At 37.5% G+C, this 22,173-nt stretch overlaps 1 protein-coding gene and 1 long non-coding RNA gene across 7 annotated transcripts in view; one reads left to right on the top strand and one right to left on the bottom strand.

Moving 5' to 3' along the window:
* The window catches only part of LOC142057929 (uncharacterized), a 363,120-nt gene that overhangs the window by 198,334 nt on the left and 142,613 nt on the right, over positions 1–22,173 (bottom strand). For 3 of the 4 annotated variants that reach the window (XR_012660813.1, XR_012660812.1, XR_012660808.1), the window contains one exon: positions 14,106–21,679. The exons of the other annotated variant lie outside the window; for it this stretch is intronic. This is a non-coding gene — a long non-coding RNA (uncharacterized LOC142057929). Of the gene's footprint in view, positions 1–14,105; positions 21,680–22,173 lie in introns of those variants that run through there. 4 annotated transcript variants of the gene reach the window in all.
* Positions 1–22,173, top strand: part of SYT9 (synaptotagmin 9) — a 70,641-nt gene that overhangs the window by 1,624 nt on the left and 46,844 nt on the right. The gene's annotated exons all lie outside the window — the stretch shown is intronic.

The raw sequence follows: 22,173 nt of genomic DNA, 5'->3' as shown, positions 1-22,173 counted from the left end.
TGGAAAGCCTCGCAGTTAGATCAGCTGATCATCACAGCACAGTATTAATTTCTTTAACATTCCCTGAAATAAATTAGTTCATTTAACATAGGGCAATGTGTTGACGCTCTATTCTTAAACATTTTTCTGTAATTTGGTGAGTCTGAAGTAACACTGAGAGTGCAACTTACTGGCAAATGCTTGGATATGCTGAAAGGCCTGGAGGAAGTCAGTAAAACTAAGAAAAAAAAACAACTTGGGGTGGGGGGAGATCTGCTGTCATAATGAATGAATAAGGAATTTTCCGACATTCAGTTTGCTTGTATCCAAAGCTCTTTGCAGCCATTCTGGCTTTTCACTCACTTAAAAATATTCAGATTGAAGTGATTCATGCAGTGTTTGACAAGGATGCTTTTAAATTAGGCAAATTTAATTGTTTTGTTCATATAGGCAGATTTAATTGCTTTGTTCATATAAGCAGTAATTTTTGTGACAGACACCTGTTATTCTCTGTAATTTTCATCTACCAAGGGATCAATCACATATTTGTATATCAGGTGATGATTCCAAAAATGTCTACTTAGCGCTCACTTTGAATACTAAATTACTTGAAATGCATATGGAGACTTCAACCTCAGCTACTTGGATAACAGCTTTTCAGATTTCTTTCAGAAGCTACCTGATTTTTTTCCATCAGCCTCCAGCAAAAAGAGTACCTGGTATCTGTTTGGGGGCATTTTTAAAACATGGCATGCTCAGTAAAAACGTATCACCTCTGCCTGATGCTTAAAAAAAAATAAATCTGTATTTATTTCTACCTGTTCTGCTTAAGCCATTGTTATACAACAGCCTTCCGGTACTGTTGCAAACCTGCTCAATTACACAGAGCAGCGGTCCCTAACCTTCGCCAGCCAATGTGCAACAACAGCAAGCAATTGTGCTGCAGGCAGCGTCTTCCTATTGGCCTCAATTTTATTGTTTTTATTTTTTGCAGCTGCAGCCAGTCTCAGATGGTCTAGCAGGCAACGTGTTATCCATAAGCCCTGTCTTGGAAACCACTTCTGTAGGGTAGCAATGGTGGGAATTTATTAATTTACCTTGTCTTATATTTCTTTGATTAAAGTACAGTTATTGTCCCAGTAAACTGGCTGCCCAAGAAGTTTGATTAGCTGGTCCTAAGAAGACAGCGTACATGATTTCCAAAAAGAAGTAATACGATTCACAATCAACATGTAGTACGTTGACCAAATCCAGCTTGATTTACATAGTGACTTTCATTGACTTAACAATGATGTCATTAAAAAGCCCTGACAGCAGATTCATTCCCTTTCCAGCCACTAGTGGCCTAAACATAGGGGTTTGAAGCAAACCTCTGCTGAAAGACAGCATCTTCTTGGAGGAACTAGACAAAAGATGAAGCTATACTTGTTATAACCTATTTTTTCCTGTATGAAGGTGACGCATGTTAGCTGAACTGAACTCCTTCCTCCTGGCCAGACAAAAGAGCTGTCTAAACATGTGCAAAACTTTGTTGGAGTTGAGAAGAGCGTAGAAAACACGATTAGTTTTTGTGCAGGAATGAAAGCGTTTCTCCATGCTTATAGAAGTTTTTCTCCAATAAAGTGGCTACTCACCTAAACCCAACCACATGGTAGATACGGGTGATTTTACAGCACATTTGGTTTGAGCCTTTCATGTTGGCTCTGTTATGTGAATGGTAGTGGGGCTGTACAGGTGCAGTAGCTATTGGAAAAGTATTGGAAGCAAGCTGAGGGGTTGCCAAGCCTGGTATCGGGGTCTGTCTATGAGCCCAACCTCACAGCACCCCTCAGTCCCAGCGCTGAGCAGCCAGATCACTGGAGATCCACTTGTTTCTTGCCTGACATCTGATGCACTTCACTGTGTGGCTCCCTGCTGTCGAGTGTTTGGTGTGTGACTCAGACCGGGCGGGAGGGGGACATGAGGGGACTGGATGCTTATGGTATGCACAGCATCTTTATTTTTCACGTGATTTGCTCTGTTATGGGAAGTAACACATGGAGCTTAGAGCATAAGTTTAAGGTCTAATGAGTTCCTGGTTTAACATGCTGGTCTGGTGGATTTAAGGGGTGACATGGGTGAGTCAGATTTTAAAGGTTTTCAGAAAACTAAAAATGCAAATTAGTCTTTTAGTGAAAAATCTTCAGTTACTTCAGTAAGAGTAATATGTCAGAGCACCCTTGAAAATCCCAATAGGCACCCTTAAACATCTTGATACTTCATAAGCTGGATCTTTTTGTGTTCCATTCCTCCAATGCCTATTTATAAAATGTGGATAACATTTCTATAATCATAGAAGGGTTTTATGAGGGTAAATTGCTAAGTTTGAGCACACCAAATATGTAATACATTCGTAAGGGAGAGTGATTTGGACCTCTTGGAGATACTAAAGTGAAAACAATGTTAGTCGTATGGGCATTTGAAAACAATCACTCCAGATCAAGTAATATCACCCCATGACACCAGATATTGTAGATGAGGATTGAAAGTTGCTTGACTAGAAGAATTATACCAATGTGTAAAAACCAAACAAACAAAAAACACAAACAAAAGATTCCATGAAGGCAGAAAATCTTAATGGAAGGACTCACTGTTATAAGAGGATATAAGACAAAAAAAAGTTGCATTTCCTTGTGGACCATTTCTTTAATAGATTTACCTTGCAACTGCTTAACTTAAAAAGTTGGCATGGTATGAGTCAAGCCTGCCGGAAAGGCTGTATATGCTTTTGTACATATGACTTTGGACTTTTAAAAAGATGGACACTTTGGGGAAGGTCGGGGGGGGGGGGTCGGAATCAAGAGGAAGAGTTACATGGTTTTGATTTAGGATAATTTTGAGTTTGGCATAGAAGAGAGGAATAAAGTCTTTTGGTGGCTGGAGCTAGTGCCATGTTCTCAGTCTACCTGGTATGTGACTGTGAATTACACTTCCACTGTAGCCGGTTTGACTGCTTTAGAGTTGCATTTCAGATATTTCAGGAATCAACCTTAAAGCTTTTGCCACTAGTTGTTGTAGTTCTTGGGTGTAGGTAATTTTTGGTCTTCGGGAGATTTTTTTTGTTGTTTTTTGTTCTGTAGTGAGTCTTTGTTTTTAAAAAACATGGCTTCCCAAAGATGGCAGTGGTAGGCTGCCATTGCTCCTTGTAAACCTGATAGATTTCTGCCCTGCCGCTTGTAGTGTTTTGCCAGCTTTGCAGTGACTTGTGCTGCCTGCATACCTTCCACTGACTGATAGATACAGCAACAAAGTGCTTAATGCATAGTTAATTTTACTGATATTCAGCAAATGCCAGCAAACATATAACTTATATGAAAGAAAAGTATAAAAGGCACACTGAGACTGCCTTACACAAGATTTTGTGTTCGTAGCACATACTACAGATAGAATTTTTCTCCCTTCAGTTAAAAACCTTTGCAACTAGGAATAAAAAATTTACAAAGGTCAGAGGAAGCTGTTATGAACCTGAGAACTGGATAAAAAAGGTGCTCACAAAGATAAGGGATATGAAAAAAGTCTGGGCCATTAATCATAAAGAATTTTCATTAATGTCAGAGTGGAAAAATTAATAGAAACAAAAAGTAGTGTTTCCTGTCCTTTTCTGTTGTGTTGGATTGCACATCTTGAGGATAAGCCAGTAAGGTCTTACAATAGTCTTAATTATGTGCTTTAAAATTGACTAATAGGTGCTAAACCAGAATACGTGCCTCATATTGTGGGTGTAGTGATGGCCATTAGGCATTAAGTATGCCACAGGTAATAAGTATGAGATCACTATGGGACAGAAAGTCAGGTTTTAGTGTTTGATGGAGGGAAAGCTAGTTGACAATTGAGAAACTAAAAAACGTGGTCATGGAAATGTGAAGAATATTGAAGGAAAGGTGTATGAGAGGGTGCCATTATGGCCTTGCAGTAGAATTTAAGAACCTTATTAATGAGTACTTTATTTTTTCTTGTGTACTTTCAACTTCAGGAAGGAGAAAAGCACAAAGAAACAAAAAGGCTGAACTGGCATAAACGTGGCCTCCCAGCCCACCAGTGGAGTGTGGGAGTCAAGGTTTTCTGTGGAGAGTATCATTCCAGTAGACTGGCTATTCCCAAGGAAGCTAATACTTGCAATTGAATAGTACCCTAGCAAGCTTCCCTTCAGTTCAGAATGGAGTTTAAAAACAAAACCTGTCTTCAGAAAAAAGCTTAACCCCTTAAGAGGGCATTTTTAAATTTCTGTAACTCAGATGACTTACCATGCCCCCCCCCCAACTTCCAAGAACATAACACGCTGCAGTTTCATCAAGATGCAAAATACATATAGATATATCTAGATAATGCAGAAGGCATTTACTGAGTTTAAAGACATGAAGGAGGTTTGAGTGGGTGCAATAACTTCCAGTGTGTTTTATATTTTTATTTTGCTCATTATGAGGCATTGCTTTCCATATTTTTAATTTTATTTTCCTCCTGCAAAACAAATGTAAAATGCTGCCATTCAAAACTGATAGTATTCTATATGTTGTGTTACTGGAAAACTCTTTGCAAGATAGAGGACGTGTGTGAATTGTATCCACTGACGTGATGTCAAATGGATGAAGAAACATGAGGTCTAAGTTCCTTTGGGCTTTGAGAACCAAAGTACTGTTTAAAGAGTTTTAAAAAAATACAGTGATGTTATGTATTTTAAACTAAAAATATGCACTCTTTTTCTCTTTTAAAAAGTCAGGAACATGTTTGCAGAAGGCAAAAATAATTATTTCCTGTTGTCTGTATTCTAAGATTCTAAGCTAGTTTAACTCCTTGTAAACAAATAGGCTCTCAGAGATTTTTCTGTCATAGTTAGAGTTTAGTATTGGTTTTTCCTGTGAAATTGTTTTAAACAGGTAACTCTAGATTTTGAAACAAAATGTAGAAAAGAGTAAATTATGTTGAAAGAAGAGGTACTACCTGTGTGCTTAATAATGGCTTGAAGCTGTAATTAAATTAGTTTTTCAAAAAAGGTAAAGATTTTACTCTAATTTAACTGCATATAACTTTTTCCTATAATAGATTTTTGTTCTTTTTACAAGTAACTTAAATATGTATAGATGTTTAAGTTATAATTTACACTTCGGAACCAGAGAAAAGGAAGACCACAAAGATCATTCTTAAAATAAAACCGATCTTGAGCTCTGATCAGTTTGGACCATAGTCATATTAAACACTGTTCAAATGTGAAAGGACAGCTCCTTGCACGACTGAAATCACTCTACATTTTACAGTGGTGCAAGGCAACTTCAGTGTAGTAGTACTTTCCTCTAATATATGAGTAGGTTTTCATGTGATCCCTTTGACGAAGATCACATGCCACTGCTGTCCTGTGGCTGCTCTTGGACATTATGGGGAGGAGAGCAAGTTTAACTGTATGAGAAAAAGACAATAGGAAAGTAGCTTCTATCCCTTTTGGCCTCTGCACTCATATTCAGCGTGGGTGTGGAAAGCAAGAGCTTTCTGGGGCTTCCATTTCCATTTTGTTTTTACTGCTCACTTAATGGGAATTATACCAAATGCCTGTTGTTTACAGTATGCACTTATGTATTGAAACTATAGCATAACATTGTGTTATGCTTGTGTTAAATAGACTGATGCCAACTACACCCTTTTGCATTTAACCAAAAACAGTGTGCTTACTCGTACACTATATTCATTGTGTATATAGATAAATAATATTTATTTACTGAAGTCAATGGAAGCAGATTTGTGAAGTAATTGTGAAAGTTAAAATAATGTACCAATTGAATCAGAAGTTAATTATCTCTACAGTCATCCCACAATTTATGCGAGTCTTCTAAATGTGCGGTAAATGTTAAAGAAAATTATTATTTTGAGTTGTGAGTAACAAAAATGGATATAATTGAAAATAACTTAGAGTAATGACAGAATCATCAACCTTTTAAAAATTAGGATGGCTAAATAGCATACGGTCTGTCTTACACCTGAATTCTCATCTTAAATGCCAGTTTTGCTGATGAAAAACAGTAGGCTAAATTTAGCCGTTGTACATATGACTGTACTTGCCACTAAAACTTTATCACTGCATTTGTCACAACTCTTATTTCAATGGGATTTGCACATTCCTCCTAGATAGGGGGGAGAGGGGAAAGAATTTGCTAATTATAGTTTCCTAAGAAATATCCATAAGCTTTCCGCAGGCAACAATTTACATTTGGAGACACAAAGCTCTGATCACTTAAGTAGAGGTATTACTGGAGTGGATTTAAGGGTCATTAATTCCTCAAGAAACATTAGCCTGTGCTACAATAACGCTGTTTTCCAGTACTGGTAAAATTTGATATTGTTACGTTTTCACACGGTCCATACATTTAGTGACCCAAGTACAAATGATCAGCTACATATCCCCCCAGCTAACTTGCTGGAAATCTCCTTTCCAAACTATAGTTTCTGAGGATTTAATTACACTGACAATTCAGAGACGTAGAAAGGATTGATGTCATAACAGCAGATCTGGTTAAATTCAGTCTTGAGGGTGTGCAGCACTATAACATCTTTGGTGTGTAATAAGTAAAGGTTGAACATAAATTGTAATTTATGTATTTATGTTTAAAACCACATTTCTAGATTCTAGTTCTTCCCCCACTGAAAATAATTGTCATCGTTGGTTTAGTGCAAAGCTGTTCTTAAGGACATTGTATTGTGCATTTTTTGCTATATTTTGTCATTAATTTAAGCTCTTTTGTGGCTTTATTTAGACCAAAGAGATAAAGTGAGATTATTTTCATCTAAAGCTTTATGTCCCTTTCATATTGCTAACAAAATTTTAGTTCAAGGGATAAGAATTTAGAATAATTAATTAGAGATGGAAGGATTTTCCTTAAAAATGCTGTTAGCTGCAACTTACAAAGTCTCTTAATTCCTAAAATTCATCATCTTACAAGATCTTTTTTTGCATGTTTTGTAGTACTATTAAGTAGTGAGTACTTGATCCATTTATTGGGAGAGTACAAAAAAATTCCGTCACATAAAGAAAATGTTATGTATAGCAGCTGGGGGTTTGCACATTGGTTACATTGGCTGTTGTAACCACACTGAATCTTGAGTGTTTTAAGTTGCTCAATACGTTCAGCTGCATATTTTCTTTTTATTTTAGATGTTCATTAGCAAAGTAAAATCAGCTTGGCTTCCTTTGGCAGACATGTACGCTACAGGATTTTGTCTTGTATTCTTCCTATGGTTAGTTGGAATTCAGAAATACAGTGGATGCAGTTGAAACTGGCATACGTATCTGTATATCTTGAGCCAATTTACAGTTGATGTGTGTCTACCAAAGATAAACATTGGAAGAGTCCAAGAATACATAATCTGTCAGACAAAGCTTTTAGATTGTTGATGTAAATCCACCCTACGAACAAAAAAAGTCAGGCACTTTTTTGGAGTTGAAAACTTTCAAAGGGCACGTAAAACAATAGGAATTAGGATTTGAAATAGGAGCATTCCTTCCAGCATACTTTCTCACGTTCTTTTTATCCAGGTTAGTTTTACATGCACCCAAAAAGAAAGCCTTAGACTTTCCTTGGAAATGCGTTTCCTCAGATTGTTATGTTTCCATCAGGAAGTTTGTTCAAAATTTCTTGATTCAGTCTTACTGCCTGTGAAACTCCACAAGTATTTCATTTCCTCGTGTGATGGCCCTTTTTTGTGTGTATACAAAACAATAAATATTTATCTTTTAAAATTCATTCTTGCAAAGCAGTCTTCATCATTCCCACCTGGGTTACTTTGTGTCTGGTTTCTGCATTCTTTTTCTAGATTGTGTATGTATACACCTGTGTTTCAGATGTTTCTTCATCTGGGTGTTCCCACTCTATTTCTTAAGCAGCATCTCATTTTATTTACTGCCCATATTTCTAATATTTTTAATTCAGCTGTGTTTTAGTTCTCTGACCTCAACAGTATGGTTTGTTTTCTCCTCACATTTAGTGTAATTTCAGAATGTAATTTTATTTCTGTTTAATCAATCAATATATGTTTGACCCATCTACAGATTATCTCATTAGCCATCTGGCCACAGCTATATAAAGTTCTCATTAGAGTTCCCTTTTAAAACTTTCTCCTTATTTTGTAATTTGCGAGAGGGTGTGGAGTTAGTGGTTTCACTGATACATATGAAGATATTGCAAAAGGTGTTTCTCACATCTATTGAATTATATAAATAATTACAACTTGTAATTAAGTAAGAATTACCCTACTATAATATATAGAAAGGAATGTACAATGCTAATTAGAAAATTATCACTAAGACCAACAGTCTTACTATCTTCTGTTTCATTTGTAGCAGATGTTTTACCCATTTAAAAGAGAAGTTTCTTTAATTTTTCCCTCCCCTAGAGAAGTTTAATGGGTAAAATTAATGCCTAGTTTTTCTATCTTTTTTTGGGAAGCCTGCCGTAAATAGGCTGATCTCAAGAATTCATTATGCTGAGGTCTCTCTGCACAGCATAGAGGAAGAGAGTTTCCTGATTCTGGCTACAGGGAAATAACGCAGGTATTGAGTTGATTCTTGCTGAGTGCTATTCTATTCCCCATAGTAGGGCTGATGTAGGATATGTTGCAGTGGCATTACGGCAATTCTTACCTGCTGAAAAGAGCTTTTAGGTCCATTAGCAACCAAATACAGAGAAAACAGATCTAGTATTGCTTAAAAAAATATGGAAAGCTTTGAACAGAAAATTGTCTTATTGGTACTATTTTTTTTTAAGCTTTACCAATTTTCTTGGGGTAATATAAGACATAAATCTAAACTAATAACTCCAATTTTGTTTAATTCTATGATTGTCCTTTCTTCTGCTGTAGATCATGCCATCAGGAAAGGCTCCTATTTCTGCAGATGCCACTAAGGCATCCATGGTAACAAAAGTAACAAACTTTTCCTCCTTTTTTTTTTTTTTTCTTGTAATTGACAAACATTAGTGATCATTAATGAGTTAAAACAAAAATTTTCTCCATCCAAGTCAAGGACTGTGAGATAAATCATCATGTTTAATCAAAAATAATGAGTATGTGACTAGAAAATGGAGATAAGAAATTAGGCTTAGCCGGTAAACAGAAAGGTGACGGGTTGATTTTTTTTGTTATTATTATTATTTGTTTCTTCTAAATTTATAGCTGACCCACATCAAAGAGGTGAAACCTCCTGATGCAGCAGGCAGGAGCAGGAAGCCTGTTGCTTGTGCTGCTCAGGAGATGGATGTGAGGAGCAGAACAGGCAGCCAACCCTCTGAAGAGGGAGACATCACTCATGTTCCAAAGGGACCAAAGCACCAAGCAGATTTGCTGTCACTTGGAAATTAGAGTTAACTGAATTGAAGCCTTGGATTTTGAGGACCTGCCTACAGGGACATAGTAGACAGGAAAAGTTGTGGGTATACCTTGTTATACCTCTGTTGTAAGAAGTCATATTTCTGGTTTTTATTACAGTAAAATTTGTGGTTTTTTTCTGAATTTAAAAGCCTTTTGAGCTTCTTTGGGGAGTTCACTGTAGAAAAAGATAGAAGTGGATATGTCTAAATGCTTTGGCTGTCTTGGGGTCCCATCAGATGCTCATCACCTTTTTTTTTTTTTTTTTCTTCTGGAGGGTTCATAGTTCGGTAAGTCTGCCTGAGAAAGCATAATTTGACACTGACAGTAGGGCTGTGGCTAAGCAGGAAAGAGAAAGCTTGGCCATTGTGGCTTCACCTAGTAAGGAAAACCTGTCACCTCAGCTCTTTCCTATGCAGCAGCATCATTGTTCCTGCCAGCTTCTGTTAACTGCAGGTGTAACATTTTCATATGTGCTCTCATTCTCAAGTGAACGTCTTGTTCCTGCCTACCTTATTCATTCTCTACCTGTCTCTTATTCTGTTGCTGTTATGTTATAAAGAGTGATTTGACTAGTCAAGATGATTTCTTTCATACCGCTGCTATGAGCCAGTGACAATAAACTAGCCGAAAGCATCGCCCAAAATAGCAGTGCACAGGTATAGGTTTGCCAGAGCGATTTGATAGTAATTACTGTATCTGTCCTTCTGTGGTGTAGTGTTACAAGTGAGACCCAGCACTGTGAATAAAAACTGCACTTTCTTCCTTTGATGTATTTTTCTTCCTTCTTGCCTGTTTTTCTTGGGAGCTAGAAACCAGAACAGACCTTAATAGCAACAGAACCAGCAACACCTTTTTTTCCTTCCCAAATGGTGGGGGGAAGCAATTTTTCCCCTTCAGGAACATCTAAAATTCAATCTCAGGATTCACTTCTCATCCTAAAGGCTATGTATACTGAGAGAAGAAGGAACAGAATTTTTTTCAGTGGGTTGGCTGGTTTACCTTCTTTTTTCTGTACCCCTCTTATAAGGAAGATTTCCAGTGGTAGTTGTTGCCATGGTACTAAGCAGCACAAGGTGTCTACTCCAATCTTAATACTATGTTTAAGGTCGTGTCGTGAAATATTATCTCTTCTGACAAGTCAGGCTTGTTTACACAGAATTAATACAGCACCATTTCTCTTATTCCAAAGTGGAGAAAGGCTCTTCAGGTCATTCCCCGTGTGTCAAGGCAAATGTGAGCTTTAGCAGTGTTGGAAAAGCCTTAGAATTAGCTCCGTCCTTCCAATCCCTCGTTAGCTGTTCAAATGAACAACTGCTTCACGCCCTGCCGAGCAGCTGATTGGCCTTGGAGGGAAGAAGCGTCTGAAGCAGTATTAATGTTTCATTCAAAATCATGAGAGCCAGGGAGGAGGGAAGGGGAATTAGGGAATTCAAAACCCCAAATCAGTACTGCTTTTTATTTCACCAGGCCCTTTTCTCTTGAGCAGCATCCCTAATTGTTTCCCACACTGGTTTTCCTCTCAGGACAGTCTTGCTGACTCGTTGAGATACTTTTGCCAAGGGTAAATTGAACAGTGTATAGAGACAAGTTCAGCCCTCTCTTCCCTTCACTTCTTTCTCTCTATTCTCCTCCCCAGCTCTGTTAAGTGTTTAGTGCGATGTATGCTGTATAGGAGATCGAGGAGCAGAGAAGCTGTGCAGTTCCTCCATCCTCTGCTATTTTCCCTTCTATCGTCGCTACTGCATCAAGACCTACTACGTTTACCACGTAAAAATCCCTTTTTATTTTCTCAGTAAGCAAAACAGATCAGAAAGCTGTAAAAATAGTGCCTTAAAATGCTATCTCAAAGATGTATGAGCAAACTAGATATGATAAGCCAATCAGTAAAGGAGTGTAGCAGAATGCATGACAGCAAGAACAGCCAGCTGCATCTAGGAAATACACGAGCCCATGGACTCCAACAGTATAAAACATCCAAAGCTGTAAAAGAGGAGCAATTCTTACCATTCTGTAGCAGTCCCAGCAGTTTGGAACATGGTTGGCAGCCATTCCAGTGTATTTATTGCAATCATAACATCACTGGTGTTAAAAGAAACATCACCTCAAATAAGATCTTGGATTCATTGTAAAGAGTATAGCATGTGCCAGGGTTAATAAATCTGGAAATGTTGCTAATAAATAAAAATTGTTTTCTTAGTACAGGAGTAGAAAAAAATGTTAGAAACAGCTGTATAACTAGCCCTTTTTTAACAAGGAGGGTCCCTTTTTACAATGTTTCAAGAAGTACTGTCCCCAGTACATGACAACAAGTAGGTGCTAAGTCCTTAAGTACTTCTGAGATAAATATTAATATTGTTGAGTTTAAAAATCCCAATGTTGTTTATTCTTTTAACTACTAGATAGTCTTGGGGAAAAGAGAAGGAAGACAAAAAAGCAAGCTTTTACAGAGTATTTCCTGGCTCAGCAATTAAATGAAAGGAATGATGCTGACACGCTTGGTTCAAGATAATGGGAGGAATTAGCCTCAGCTAAAGAGATCTGTGAACATAAAAAAGGGGCATAGGAGATATCTGGCTGTAAATCCTGCAGATCAAATATGTTAATACAAACTTGTTTGATTCGGGGATGTTATTTAGAGACAGTAGTGTGGTTTAGTTGACTGCAATAGATTGCTAGTTGGGGACTGTGAAAACTAAGGTTCTTTTCTTACCTGTGCCAATGACTTGGGGTGTCATCTTGGAGAAATAGTGCTGCTTTTCCCCTGCCTTTCAGTTGCCTTTTCAGTACTGATATGCAGTTAAAATTCCAGCTAATCCCCTGTCTGTAATCAGCTGAGAAAGCAGGGCATGTCTCAAGTGTGATGTCAGTAAAGCACTGAGCAGAAGACTGCCTAAAAAGCAGCCACAAGAAAATATTAGGCCCAGGGACTTAGAAAGTAGTCTTCCTACTTAGTACCTGAATAGAATACGGCACACTCTATTTTCATAGTGAACAGGCAACAAGAGCCTGTGCTTTGTCGGGGCTTCTCAGCACTTTACTCTTATAAATAATAAACAGAATGTATTTTCTTCCTGTGTAGGTTAGCAAATAGAAATGTGCCTCTGTTACCAGCAAGGAAGCCATAATTGAGAGGCAGATATTTGATGGAATACGCATTCAAATGGGAATAAATAAAAGCATAAGGAGGATTTCAAAACCTCTGTTCCTGTGCTGGGCTTAATCTGAATGTTTAGCTATGAAATTTATTTGTGATATCTGTTTGCAAGCTTGGATTTCTGTTTTCAGACCTAAATACCACCCCACACGCTAGGCCGCATCTGACTGCACAGTGGTACTAACAGGGTAACTTCTGGTTATCTTTTGCATATCCCAGCATTTTGCCATTTACTGCCCCTTTTTTGGCATGAGAGCCTCAAACATTTACTCTGATGGCCTTTGCTGGATTGCAAATGCATGTCTCAGCATGATAACCATTTAACACTGAAACTGAAAGGACTACTATAAAGGTAATCCTGTTCACATTACTGTAGCAGAAATGCACAATACAAAGTATGTTTCTTGGACGGAGAAGCCTTTTTAATGTGCCTTCATTCTCCAGTTGCCCCCCCCCCCCCCCCTTAGAATTAAAGAGTGTATTTTTAGTGTCTCAATTTACTTTTTATAAAGGGTGTATATTTGTTTATTAATTTCAGTTTTATGCCTCAACACACATATTTTGTTCATGTTTAAGGAACTTATAAAATGAATCACCAACCCCTTACATGAAAGTCCTCTAGAGAAATTGTTTAACATGAGGTAAGTCTACTCAGCAACCTGCTAACAGCCTCACTTTCACAAGGCTGGAAGTTTGGAACATGCAGCTCTCCGAAGTGTGTGGTCTTTTTCTCTTCTTTGTCCTTTCCCCCTTCTCTTTTTCTTCCTTTTTGTCAGATTTTTTTCTTAAGTTAATATAATCTTATCCTTACAAACGAAATGTTTTCTGTTTTCTTAAGATTCACACTTCAGTAATTCAAAAAAATATTCCTTTTCCTGCATTCTCTGAGTTTCTACAATTTTGGGGCAAAACTTAATCTTGCTGTCAGTCAGACTTCAAAAACTGCTAAACCAGAGCCACTAAATCTGACTTGATGACTTCTGTACTACTACTTTCACTCAAAATAATCTTGGAGAGTAAAATTTTCAAAGAAACATGCATGAGTGAAACTACTCATACCCCACTGAAACTGAGTGGGAATTGGATATATATAAGCCCTTCACGTATTTTTTAATATCTAAGCCTTATAGTCTGTGGTTGCAAAAACTAAGAAATTACTGCTTCTGTTCAAAATACATATCCCAGTGTTATACTGATCCATTTTGAATGGTCTCATCTCATTTCTTCTATCTTGTCTTACTCGAATAATAAATGTATGGTGTAACAAGAAATTAACAAATGATTCCTTAAAAATATAAGAATATGTTTGATTTTTCCCTTCAATGCTGTGCACTGTCAGCAAAAGTTAGACATTTACAGTGTGAAAGGTAATCTTTGCTAACTTAGTGAGGCAAATATAGGTTGTTAAATATCAACCCATGGGTGGGAATAGTGTTAATTTAAAGGACATCGGGTAACAGACCCTTCCTGAGAGAAGGGTGTGTACAAGCAACTGGTTCTAAAAAAAGCATTTAAAATAATGTTCATGTAATATAGTTTCATGTATATTTTTTCATAATATAGTCAAACTCTCAGAAGTGTGGGTTTGTGTTTTTTTAATCTCATTTTCTTTATTTATTTTTGGGGGCCAAGATAAGTAGTGGAAATTGGTGGGTGCCTTATCTACGTAAGGATGTTGGATGACACAGAAAAAGGTACCAAGTGTTCAAAAAAGTTATCCTGAATCATTCAGCTGAAGTAGCTGAAAAATTAGTAAATCCCATCAGCACATTGCAGTTAGCAAGGAAAGTGGGTTGTAGCTGTCTCTGGGGAGCTGAGAAGAAACCCACATTACTATTTTTAGTCTTTTTTTTTTTTTTCTGGGCAAAAATGAAGAATGTAGAGGCCAGAAGGTGGCGAAACCGTGGCTAGAAATTTACCATCCATTTACTCTGTTACGTATATTTGTTTTATCCCTTAGAAGTAGCAGAATTCCTAGAGTTCTTCAAAACCCAAGGAATGCCCCAGATCTGCAAGCAATCCAGCTGAGCGATTCTTAGGGGAGGAGAGAAGACATGAAAGCTGTGGGTCAGTGTTTCCACGCTGTTTTCTTAAGTATCCCACTGCTGTGGTATTAGGGTTTCTGGGAGTAAGGGGCTGCTGCCAACATTTTCTTCTTTATACTCTCTCTGTAATTCTGAGAGAGGTAAGGGGAGCAGTTGTTCTCCCTGCAGAACAGGCCTGAGGAAGAGCAGCCAGGAGCCTGCGAGAAGAATGTTGCAGAGCTGATGGTCCTTTCTGTATGTCCCATTTGCTTTTATGTACACCCGCTTGGAGGGACTGTCGTTTAACATGGAGGGCATATCAGTGACTATAATTGAACTAGTCTTAAAAAACCTATGGCGTATACCGTGCTTGTAATTTCTCTGGTAAGGTTGTTTATCCTCTTTCTTATTTATTGCATGAGTGAACCTAATATATTTAAAATTATGTTTTAGAAGAAGTAAGATACTGTGCAACTGGTGGTATTTCACTGCAGAATAACCCCTGAAGGGATTTGTAATCCCCTGGTACTAACATCATCTAATAGTGAGCCAAATTGAATGATAAGTTCAGTGCTATGAACACAGCTTCATATTCAGCCTCATTCTGTTTTAGTTAGCATTGCCTAGCATAAATACAGAATCATAATTAATTACTAGGCAATGACATCCGGAGGCTGGCCTAAGCACGCTTGAGCCACTGGCAGCAGCAGCAGCAGTATATATATATGCGGATATTTTGTTCTTTCTCTATAAATGTGTCTCTTAAATGATTTGTTAGTAAGTCTTCCCTGTAGATAAACACAACAAGACAGCGCATGCTGGACATCAGTCAAAGCCGCACAGTGACACATAGCTTACGAATTACTATTAATGTCTACAGGATTTGGAATGTCCTAATTGATTTTGGCACTGAAAGTGCAGTCTGTTAAATTGCTTGTCACCTTGGTGCATCCTAGGTCTCACTGAGAATCTCATATGCAGTTAACTGTAATTGCTATACTGTATTTATTCTAAAGTGCACAATACATTACTGTTTCATTTGGATCCACATTGCTGAACTCTGGACTCTAGCTTCAACCTTGGTTCCACTGGGAGGAAAACTACTTCAAACACACCCACCAGTGATGCATCTCACTCAGGTACCACCAGGCTGCAAGTATAGATACAAGGCAAAGCTGCAGCAAAAAGAATCCTCCCTCCTCTCTCTTCCAATGCTAAATGACTAACGTGGACACATCCTATGTTATTTAGGAAGATTCTGGCTAAAGATGCTGAAACAAATCATTATGCCGTCTCTAAGACAGTGCAGTTGTTTTCTGCATATGGAACTGTACAGTAATTCTTGAAAGGAATGTATTTCTTCCACATATTCTAGGTTACAAGGTGGAAGAAGCACTGAATTGCTCACATCAATTCATCTGCCAGTTTAGCCTGGCAATATTTTCTATTTAAAAAGCCAAAGCTCCAAGAATTAACATGCACTGTCTAGAAACCTCAGTAAAAGATAGAGCTTTGCCAAGAAGCCGTCTAGGGCAGTAAAAAAGTAAAGCCCTTCCTGCAGATAAAGGACAAGAATTTGCAAAATTTTCTTCCATGGGAATGGAGCACTACATTGTCTCCTGATACCACACAGGGTTTGGATGTTGGAGCACAGGTTTGTTTTCAAGTTTAGACTGACAGCGCCTGCGCTTTTCATTTCATAGTGGATTGTTCAAGGAACAGCTAATTTTAAGTTTCCTTGCTGTCCTTTTTAAAGCAGAGGATGCTCTTTAGTTCCTCATATTAAGAAACCAGCTGTTCTCTTTTTCTGGAGAAAGTTATATAGGAGATAAGATACAGATCTAGCTAAATTAACTTAATTAAAGAAGATGCAAGTCCAGTAGAATGAGTGTTGATTCTACTTGTGCCAAGCACAAAACCTCTCCAAGACACTGGATATGACAAATAAGGACAATACTTGTACATCTAAAATGTTAGAAATATCTTCTATCAGAATGCAGGATGAAAAGAGAGACTATTTGATTTGCATTTGTTTTACCTACTGGAAATGGAAAGGCAAGCCTAAATGTCATGGACTGATTTCCAGCACATTCAAACTATTTTAGACCTTACTTTAAATTCAGTTAATTATTTTCCAATTCTCCATTCAATTAACTATCAGATTAAAGTTCTTATATAATATGTAAAGTGGTGTTTTGATGATAAAAGATTGTAAAAGAAATACTGCAGAGTTCACTTTAGAAGAAAGCATAGCAAGATTGAAATCTGCAGAATTCCAAGTTAAAAGAGGCTATTAACTTTGATAGCAATTACATGTACTTGTATATACCATAAGAAGATGGGATATATTACATGTGGTATGGAAGACTAGCACAAATCTTTACGGTAGGAATCGTTTAGGATTGTACTTAAATACCATTGCTTGGATTTTCTGCTTAGGACTTCCAGCATTGTTACATTTAACAAAACCTATGTGTTTGGGTGTTTTTGGTTTTGGTTGGTTTTTTTTTTTTACAGGTGTTGATTGCAATTGCTTTTTGTGGTATTGTAGGCTTCCTGGGATCTACTCTGAAAAAAAACCAATTTGTTTTACAACCTAAGAGCTGATGCTCAGCAGTGTCTTTATGCTGCAGAGTGTGGTGACACGGCTTTTCAGTTGTCTGGACCACTTTCTGTAAAAGTCTGCTCATTTTGTCAGTTGGTACTTTACGCATGGTGGCAATATGTCTGTTGTCTCATAGAAAGCAGGTGCCTTTGGAGAGATGACAGCTTTCTCAGCACTCAATTATTTAACTAACTCATTTATAACTAGATTATTTGAAAAATCCATACCATCTGTTTAGTGGTCAAAATCCTGGTTGTGTGCTAAGCAATGATTATTAAACTCTCTGTATCCCTTTTGATTTAGTTGCATACTGTTTCACTAGAAGCAACTGGAAAGTTGCTAGACTCAAAATTAGAAGTGAGAAGATCCAGGTTCCATTTTTAACTTTTCAGCTGATTTACCTAATTTCACCTTGGGCAACTGTGCTGCATCTTGGTTTCTGTTGCCCATTTGTAAAAAGACATTTAAATAACTTTGACATTTATAGAAGGGGGGAAAAAGCTACTTAGAGATAAACAGTTTAATCATTGATATAATTTAACAGCTTTGTTCTACAAGCTGCTTGGTAATGTAGATAGAAAATTTGTCAAATATCCATTAGGGTTTCTAAACACATTTGTTGCACTGTTTACATTCCATTAACATTTGTCAGATTCAGATTTACTCCCAATGGTTTTAACTGTGTATGTCAGGCACTCAGAGAGAATACATGCAAAATTTTAATAATCCTTGATTTAAAAAAAAAAAAATTTACTCATCCTATCTGTAATGGCAACATTACTAATTAGTTAATTAAGGACAGAAGGCTGTCACTTATGTCTCAGACATCTAGCAGAGGTCACTAAGCTGTTAAATAAAGATAAAATCTGAAAAAAAGTAGCTTGGAAATTTCTCTTTAAAATCTTTTAAATTACGTCTTTCTCCTAAAAAGCTGGATTTGCATTTCTTTTCTCATTTGTATGATGTTTGAAATTACTGGAGGAAAATATTTATTTTTAGTGGGCCTTCTTGTCATCATACAAGAGGGTGGAAGGCATACGGTTATTTGATGGACAGTAATGATGAATAAATTGTGCATCAGAGAGGTAGTCTGAAGACATTGACAAGAAAAGTATCAGATGACCCCTCCTCTTAATCACTCCTGAATAGTTACGCTCCTGGGCATACCCTAGGCCTGCATCTAGCTGCTAGTAAAAATCAGGGTATCCTAGGTGCACAGAGGATTTCTTTTTGTATTTCTGAGGTCACTGCAATGAGTCATCAATCGGTGACTTTTTTTATGGAATCATAGAACAGAATCTTTCTGGTTGGAAAAGACCTTTAAGATCATCGAGTCCAACTGTTGACCTAACACTGCCAAGTCCACCACTAAACAATGTCCCTAAGCACCACAGCTGCACATCTTTTAAATACCTCCAGGGGTGGTGACTCAGTATCTGAATGATCAAGGAGGGAGGCTTGTGTTTGGCAATGCTTTCTCACACAACTCAGTCAAAATGGAGTGAGGTCCCTACAGTAAACTGTGGCTCCAGCCTTAGAGACCTGAGAGTTGTTGTCCTCCTCAATATCTATTTTTCTCATCAGAACTTAATATTTTTTTAAAACACCAGAGCCATAGAGGCAACATAATTTATTAAGCTTGTATCAGTGGTCACTTTCAATTCATTTAATACATACCTCAGAATCTTAGCTTTCCACTCACACTGGTATATCTGAGACTTGGGATGTACATGGGTGAGTATGTGTATCAGAGGGGAGGGATGGAGTGAGGGGGAAGAAGAGAAAGCAAAGGGGAAACCTTTGAACACACAATACAATGTAAATCAGTATGGAGCCATCTGCCCGAGTCTGCAGTGTTTGAAAAACAGAGTGTATGAACTGCTCCTGTTCATTATCATTGAGGGAAGTAGATTAAAAAATTATTCGGGACACTTATAAAATATTAACTGTTAATTTTTTAATTGCTGAATGTTTTTAAATGCATTGAAGTAACCGGCTTCGTTGCAGTGGCTGATAGTGGTAAATAGGGCTCAACAGGCAGGCATTCTATTAATGACGTCTTGTATAAAATGTGAGAGCTTCTGATCCTGTCACTGACCTTAGTGTCTCTGGTGCTCACAAGTGGATGTTCTCCTTATTTGTGCAAAAAGGCTCACAGTGTTTCTTAAATATCTAAAATACAAACACTTCCTGCTTTTCTTAAGTGCAAAATGCACCATGAGGCCCCTTGCAGGTTTTGAAACCTCCAGACAGATGCAAAGCTGATGTACTCAGTTAAGTTACTATCAGCCTTAGAATCATATAATCATTAAGGTTGGAAAAGACCTCTAGGATCATCAAGTCCAACCATCAGCCCAACACTACCGTGTCTCCTAAACCATGTCCTGAAGTGCCACATCTACACGCCTCCAGGGTGAACACCTCCAGGGAAAACCGTAAAACCCTGAAATGCTGAAGCGTTAGTATTCTGACCTTTATGTCAAGATGAATGAAAAACAAATTTACTTCTGATTCAGCAGGCCTTCCTGAAGGATGGTGTTTGTTAGAAAATGCCCCTGTTTTTACATATAGGTGTAAGAGCAAAAATAAACTGTGTTCCATAGAAGTTGAAATGTCTTAATCTCAACAGTTGCCAGAACTTCTAGCCTTAATGAACTAGTTATTAATACTGTTCTTTGACATTTATATATTACAATTTGATTGTTTCTATAGCACACAGCTATGGGTACCGTTAATGGGCAGGTACAAGAGGGATTGGCAAATTTACAAGTTAACAGTGCATAATGTTATATCAAGCTTTCATCTCTGTCTCTTGTCCCCCATCTTTCTCCTTCTAAAGATTTGTTTTCCCTGTGAATCCAACAGATTCTGAGGAACTCCTGACCTTTCACAGGAAGCTGATTTGTCGAGCATGCCCCTTTGACCATGTCGTTGGGCCAGGCTTCTCCAAGTATAACTCTGCCCAATTTTATTCAAGGAATTTAAGGACACGTTAATACACGAATCTTCAGCAGTCGCTGACAACAGTTCACATCACATCTGTGATGCAGGCTGATATCTAGATTTTGGAGGGTAGCAATCCCATGGTTACTCCACTGATCAGGTAGTAAATTAATGCTAAAATTCACTGTTTGGATTTATTGATTTCATGATTTTTTCTTTGTTTAATCTATTATAGCTCAACAGAAGTGCTTAGATCAGCAGCTCTAGAGAGTAGAGCCCTGAATTTATCCCTACAGTCAACTAGTTTGCTGTTAAGTGAGAAAGCCACATATTTGGAGACATCCCACATGATATGGAGTAAGAATGCTGATAAGCCTCAGAAAGTTGGGCATGAAGATCGTTACCATCCTCCTCAATATCAAAACTTCAGTGCATTCATTTCTGTAACCCAGTGTGCAGTCTGGGTACACTCACTGGAACAACATTAGACTCTGCTGCTTTCTTCTCAGTGACAAAGATTGATCAGGTTGGGTCCATTAATCTGGGATGGGTGGGCATCTGTCACTACTGCACAGTGTTTAATAGACTGTAGTTATGACTAACAAAGCAAGTATCAGCTTTCCTCTCCATAAAGCTAGTTAAATATGAGGAGAAAACCTTTCCAGTTTCAGTGTTACATTCACAACTAAGTACAACATGAAATTGTGTAGTCCATAAGAAAACTTCAAAGAGTTGTTGCTACTAGTTCTTTTTACAGATTCCTTTTAATATAAGAAATGTCTTGCATGACTGTACAATTACAGCCAGGAAAGCAGAAATCCAGATATGTTCAATTGTTACGCAAAGCATACATTATTTAGTATATGCTTGGCAAAGATAAACAAGTTGAAGTTCTCCTTTGTATTTAGATTTGCCAAAATTAGGAAGGCTTCCAAGAGCATCTCAGCTTTAAAATAATTACTTCCTAGGAATGAAGAAGCAGAAGAGCAGCCTGAATTACAATTTTTTATCAAATCAATTTCTCAATTTTATTTCTTAGCTGTTACATTTTTAAGCTGTTTCTCTTCAGATTTTCTTGATTTTCTGCTCTTAGTTTCTCTGTTTTCATATCTGTTCTACAATTTTCTCTTAGACAGTATTTTTAGACAGATGGGATTTCCAGAACTACCCACTAGTAACAGTCCGTAGAAGCCTTGACCTTGTGTCTTTTGCACTGTGGAGATGAAGAGGAGTGTGGATGGGAAAGAAGTATATTCCATATTCTTTTTTCTAACAGTACATTCATAGTAAACTTGATCTGATCATAAATTACTAATTCATTATCTTTCCTAGTAGTAAATATCCCTGTCAGTAAGACTTCCATCACACCCTAATACATATGAATCAGGGCACAAAGCTTTGTTTTATAAAATGGGAACTTCAAGTTCAAAGCCCAACAGATACATAATGCATTCACCATGGCTCATTTTCTGAAATACTTTTTTTAAAAAAGTCAATGTGAGCATTACAGTGCATCCCGCTCTTCATCTGCGACGGATAAATGCTTTCAAAGCTGTCTTTATTTCCTTTTAAGCCAACAGCTCCCTCCTAAAAGAAAAATCAGGATATTTAATCATTTTAAGATGCTAGTGGTTTGTGATAGTCTACTTTTCAGGAATTATGATGTGTAACAAATCCAGGACAATCAGTTAATGTGAAGAAGTCCTAACCAGAGCAGTTTTGAGAATATTGTAAACTATCTTTCTAGTCTAGCTATTACATAGGGATGAGAGTGCAGTCATTCAGGAAAAAAATGCGAGCCAAACTGAAAAACAGATACAAGCATCTCTTTAGGTTCATAAAGGTCAAAATAAGCAATAAATTTCCTCTTTATCCATATCAGTCTATGCAGGCGACTTTCCTGAAGTCCCTTGTGAGGTTTCACCACTTGTGGCAACCTTTTTATGATCTGCCAGTGTACAGAGAGCAAATGAATTTTGGCTCTTCCTTAAATGTAAAGCAAGGATTGTAAATATTGAACCACTGCGATGTGCCAAACTCCCATAATATAGGCACAGAGTAGTTGATTCTGAAAAGGAAGC

This window comes from Phalacrocorax aristotelis, chromosome 5 (assembly GCF_949628215.1).
Source record: "Phalacrocorax aristotelis chromosome 5, bGulAri2.1, whole genome shotgun sequence".
NCBI classification, from domain to species: domain Eukaryota; kingdom Metazoa; phylum Chordata; class Aves; order Suliformes; family Phalacrocoracidae; genus Phalacrocorax; species Phalacrocorax aristotelis.
The sequence above is the reverse complement of the archived record's forward strand: the minus strand, read 5'-3'. Positions and strand labels throughout refer to the sequence as shown.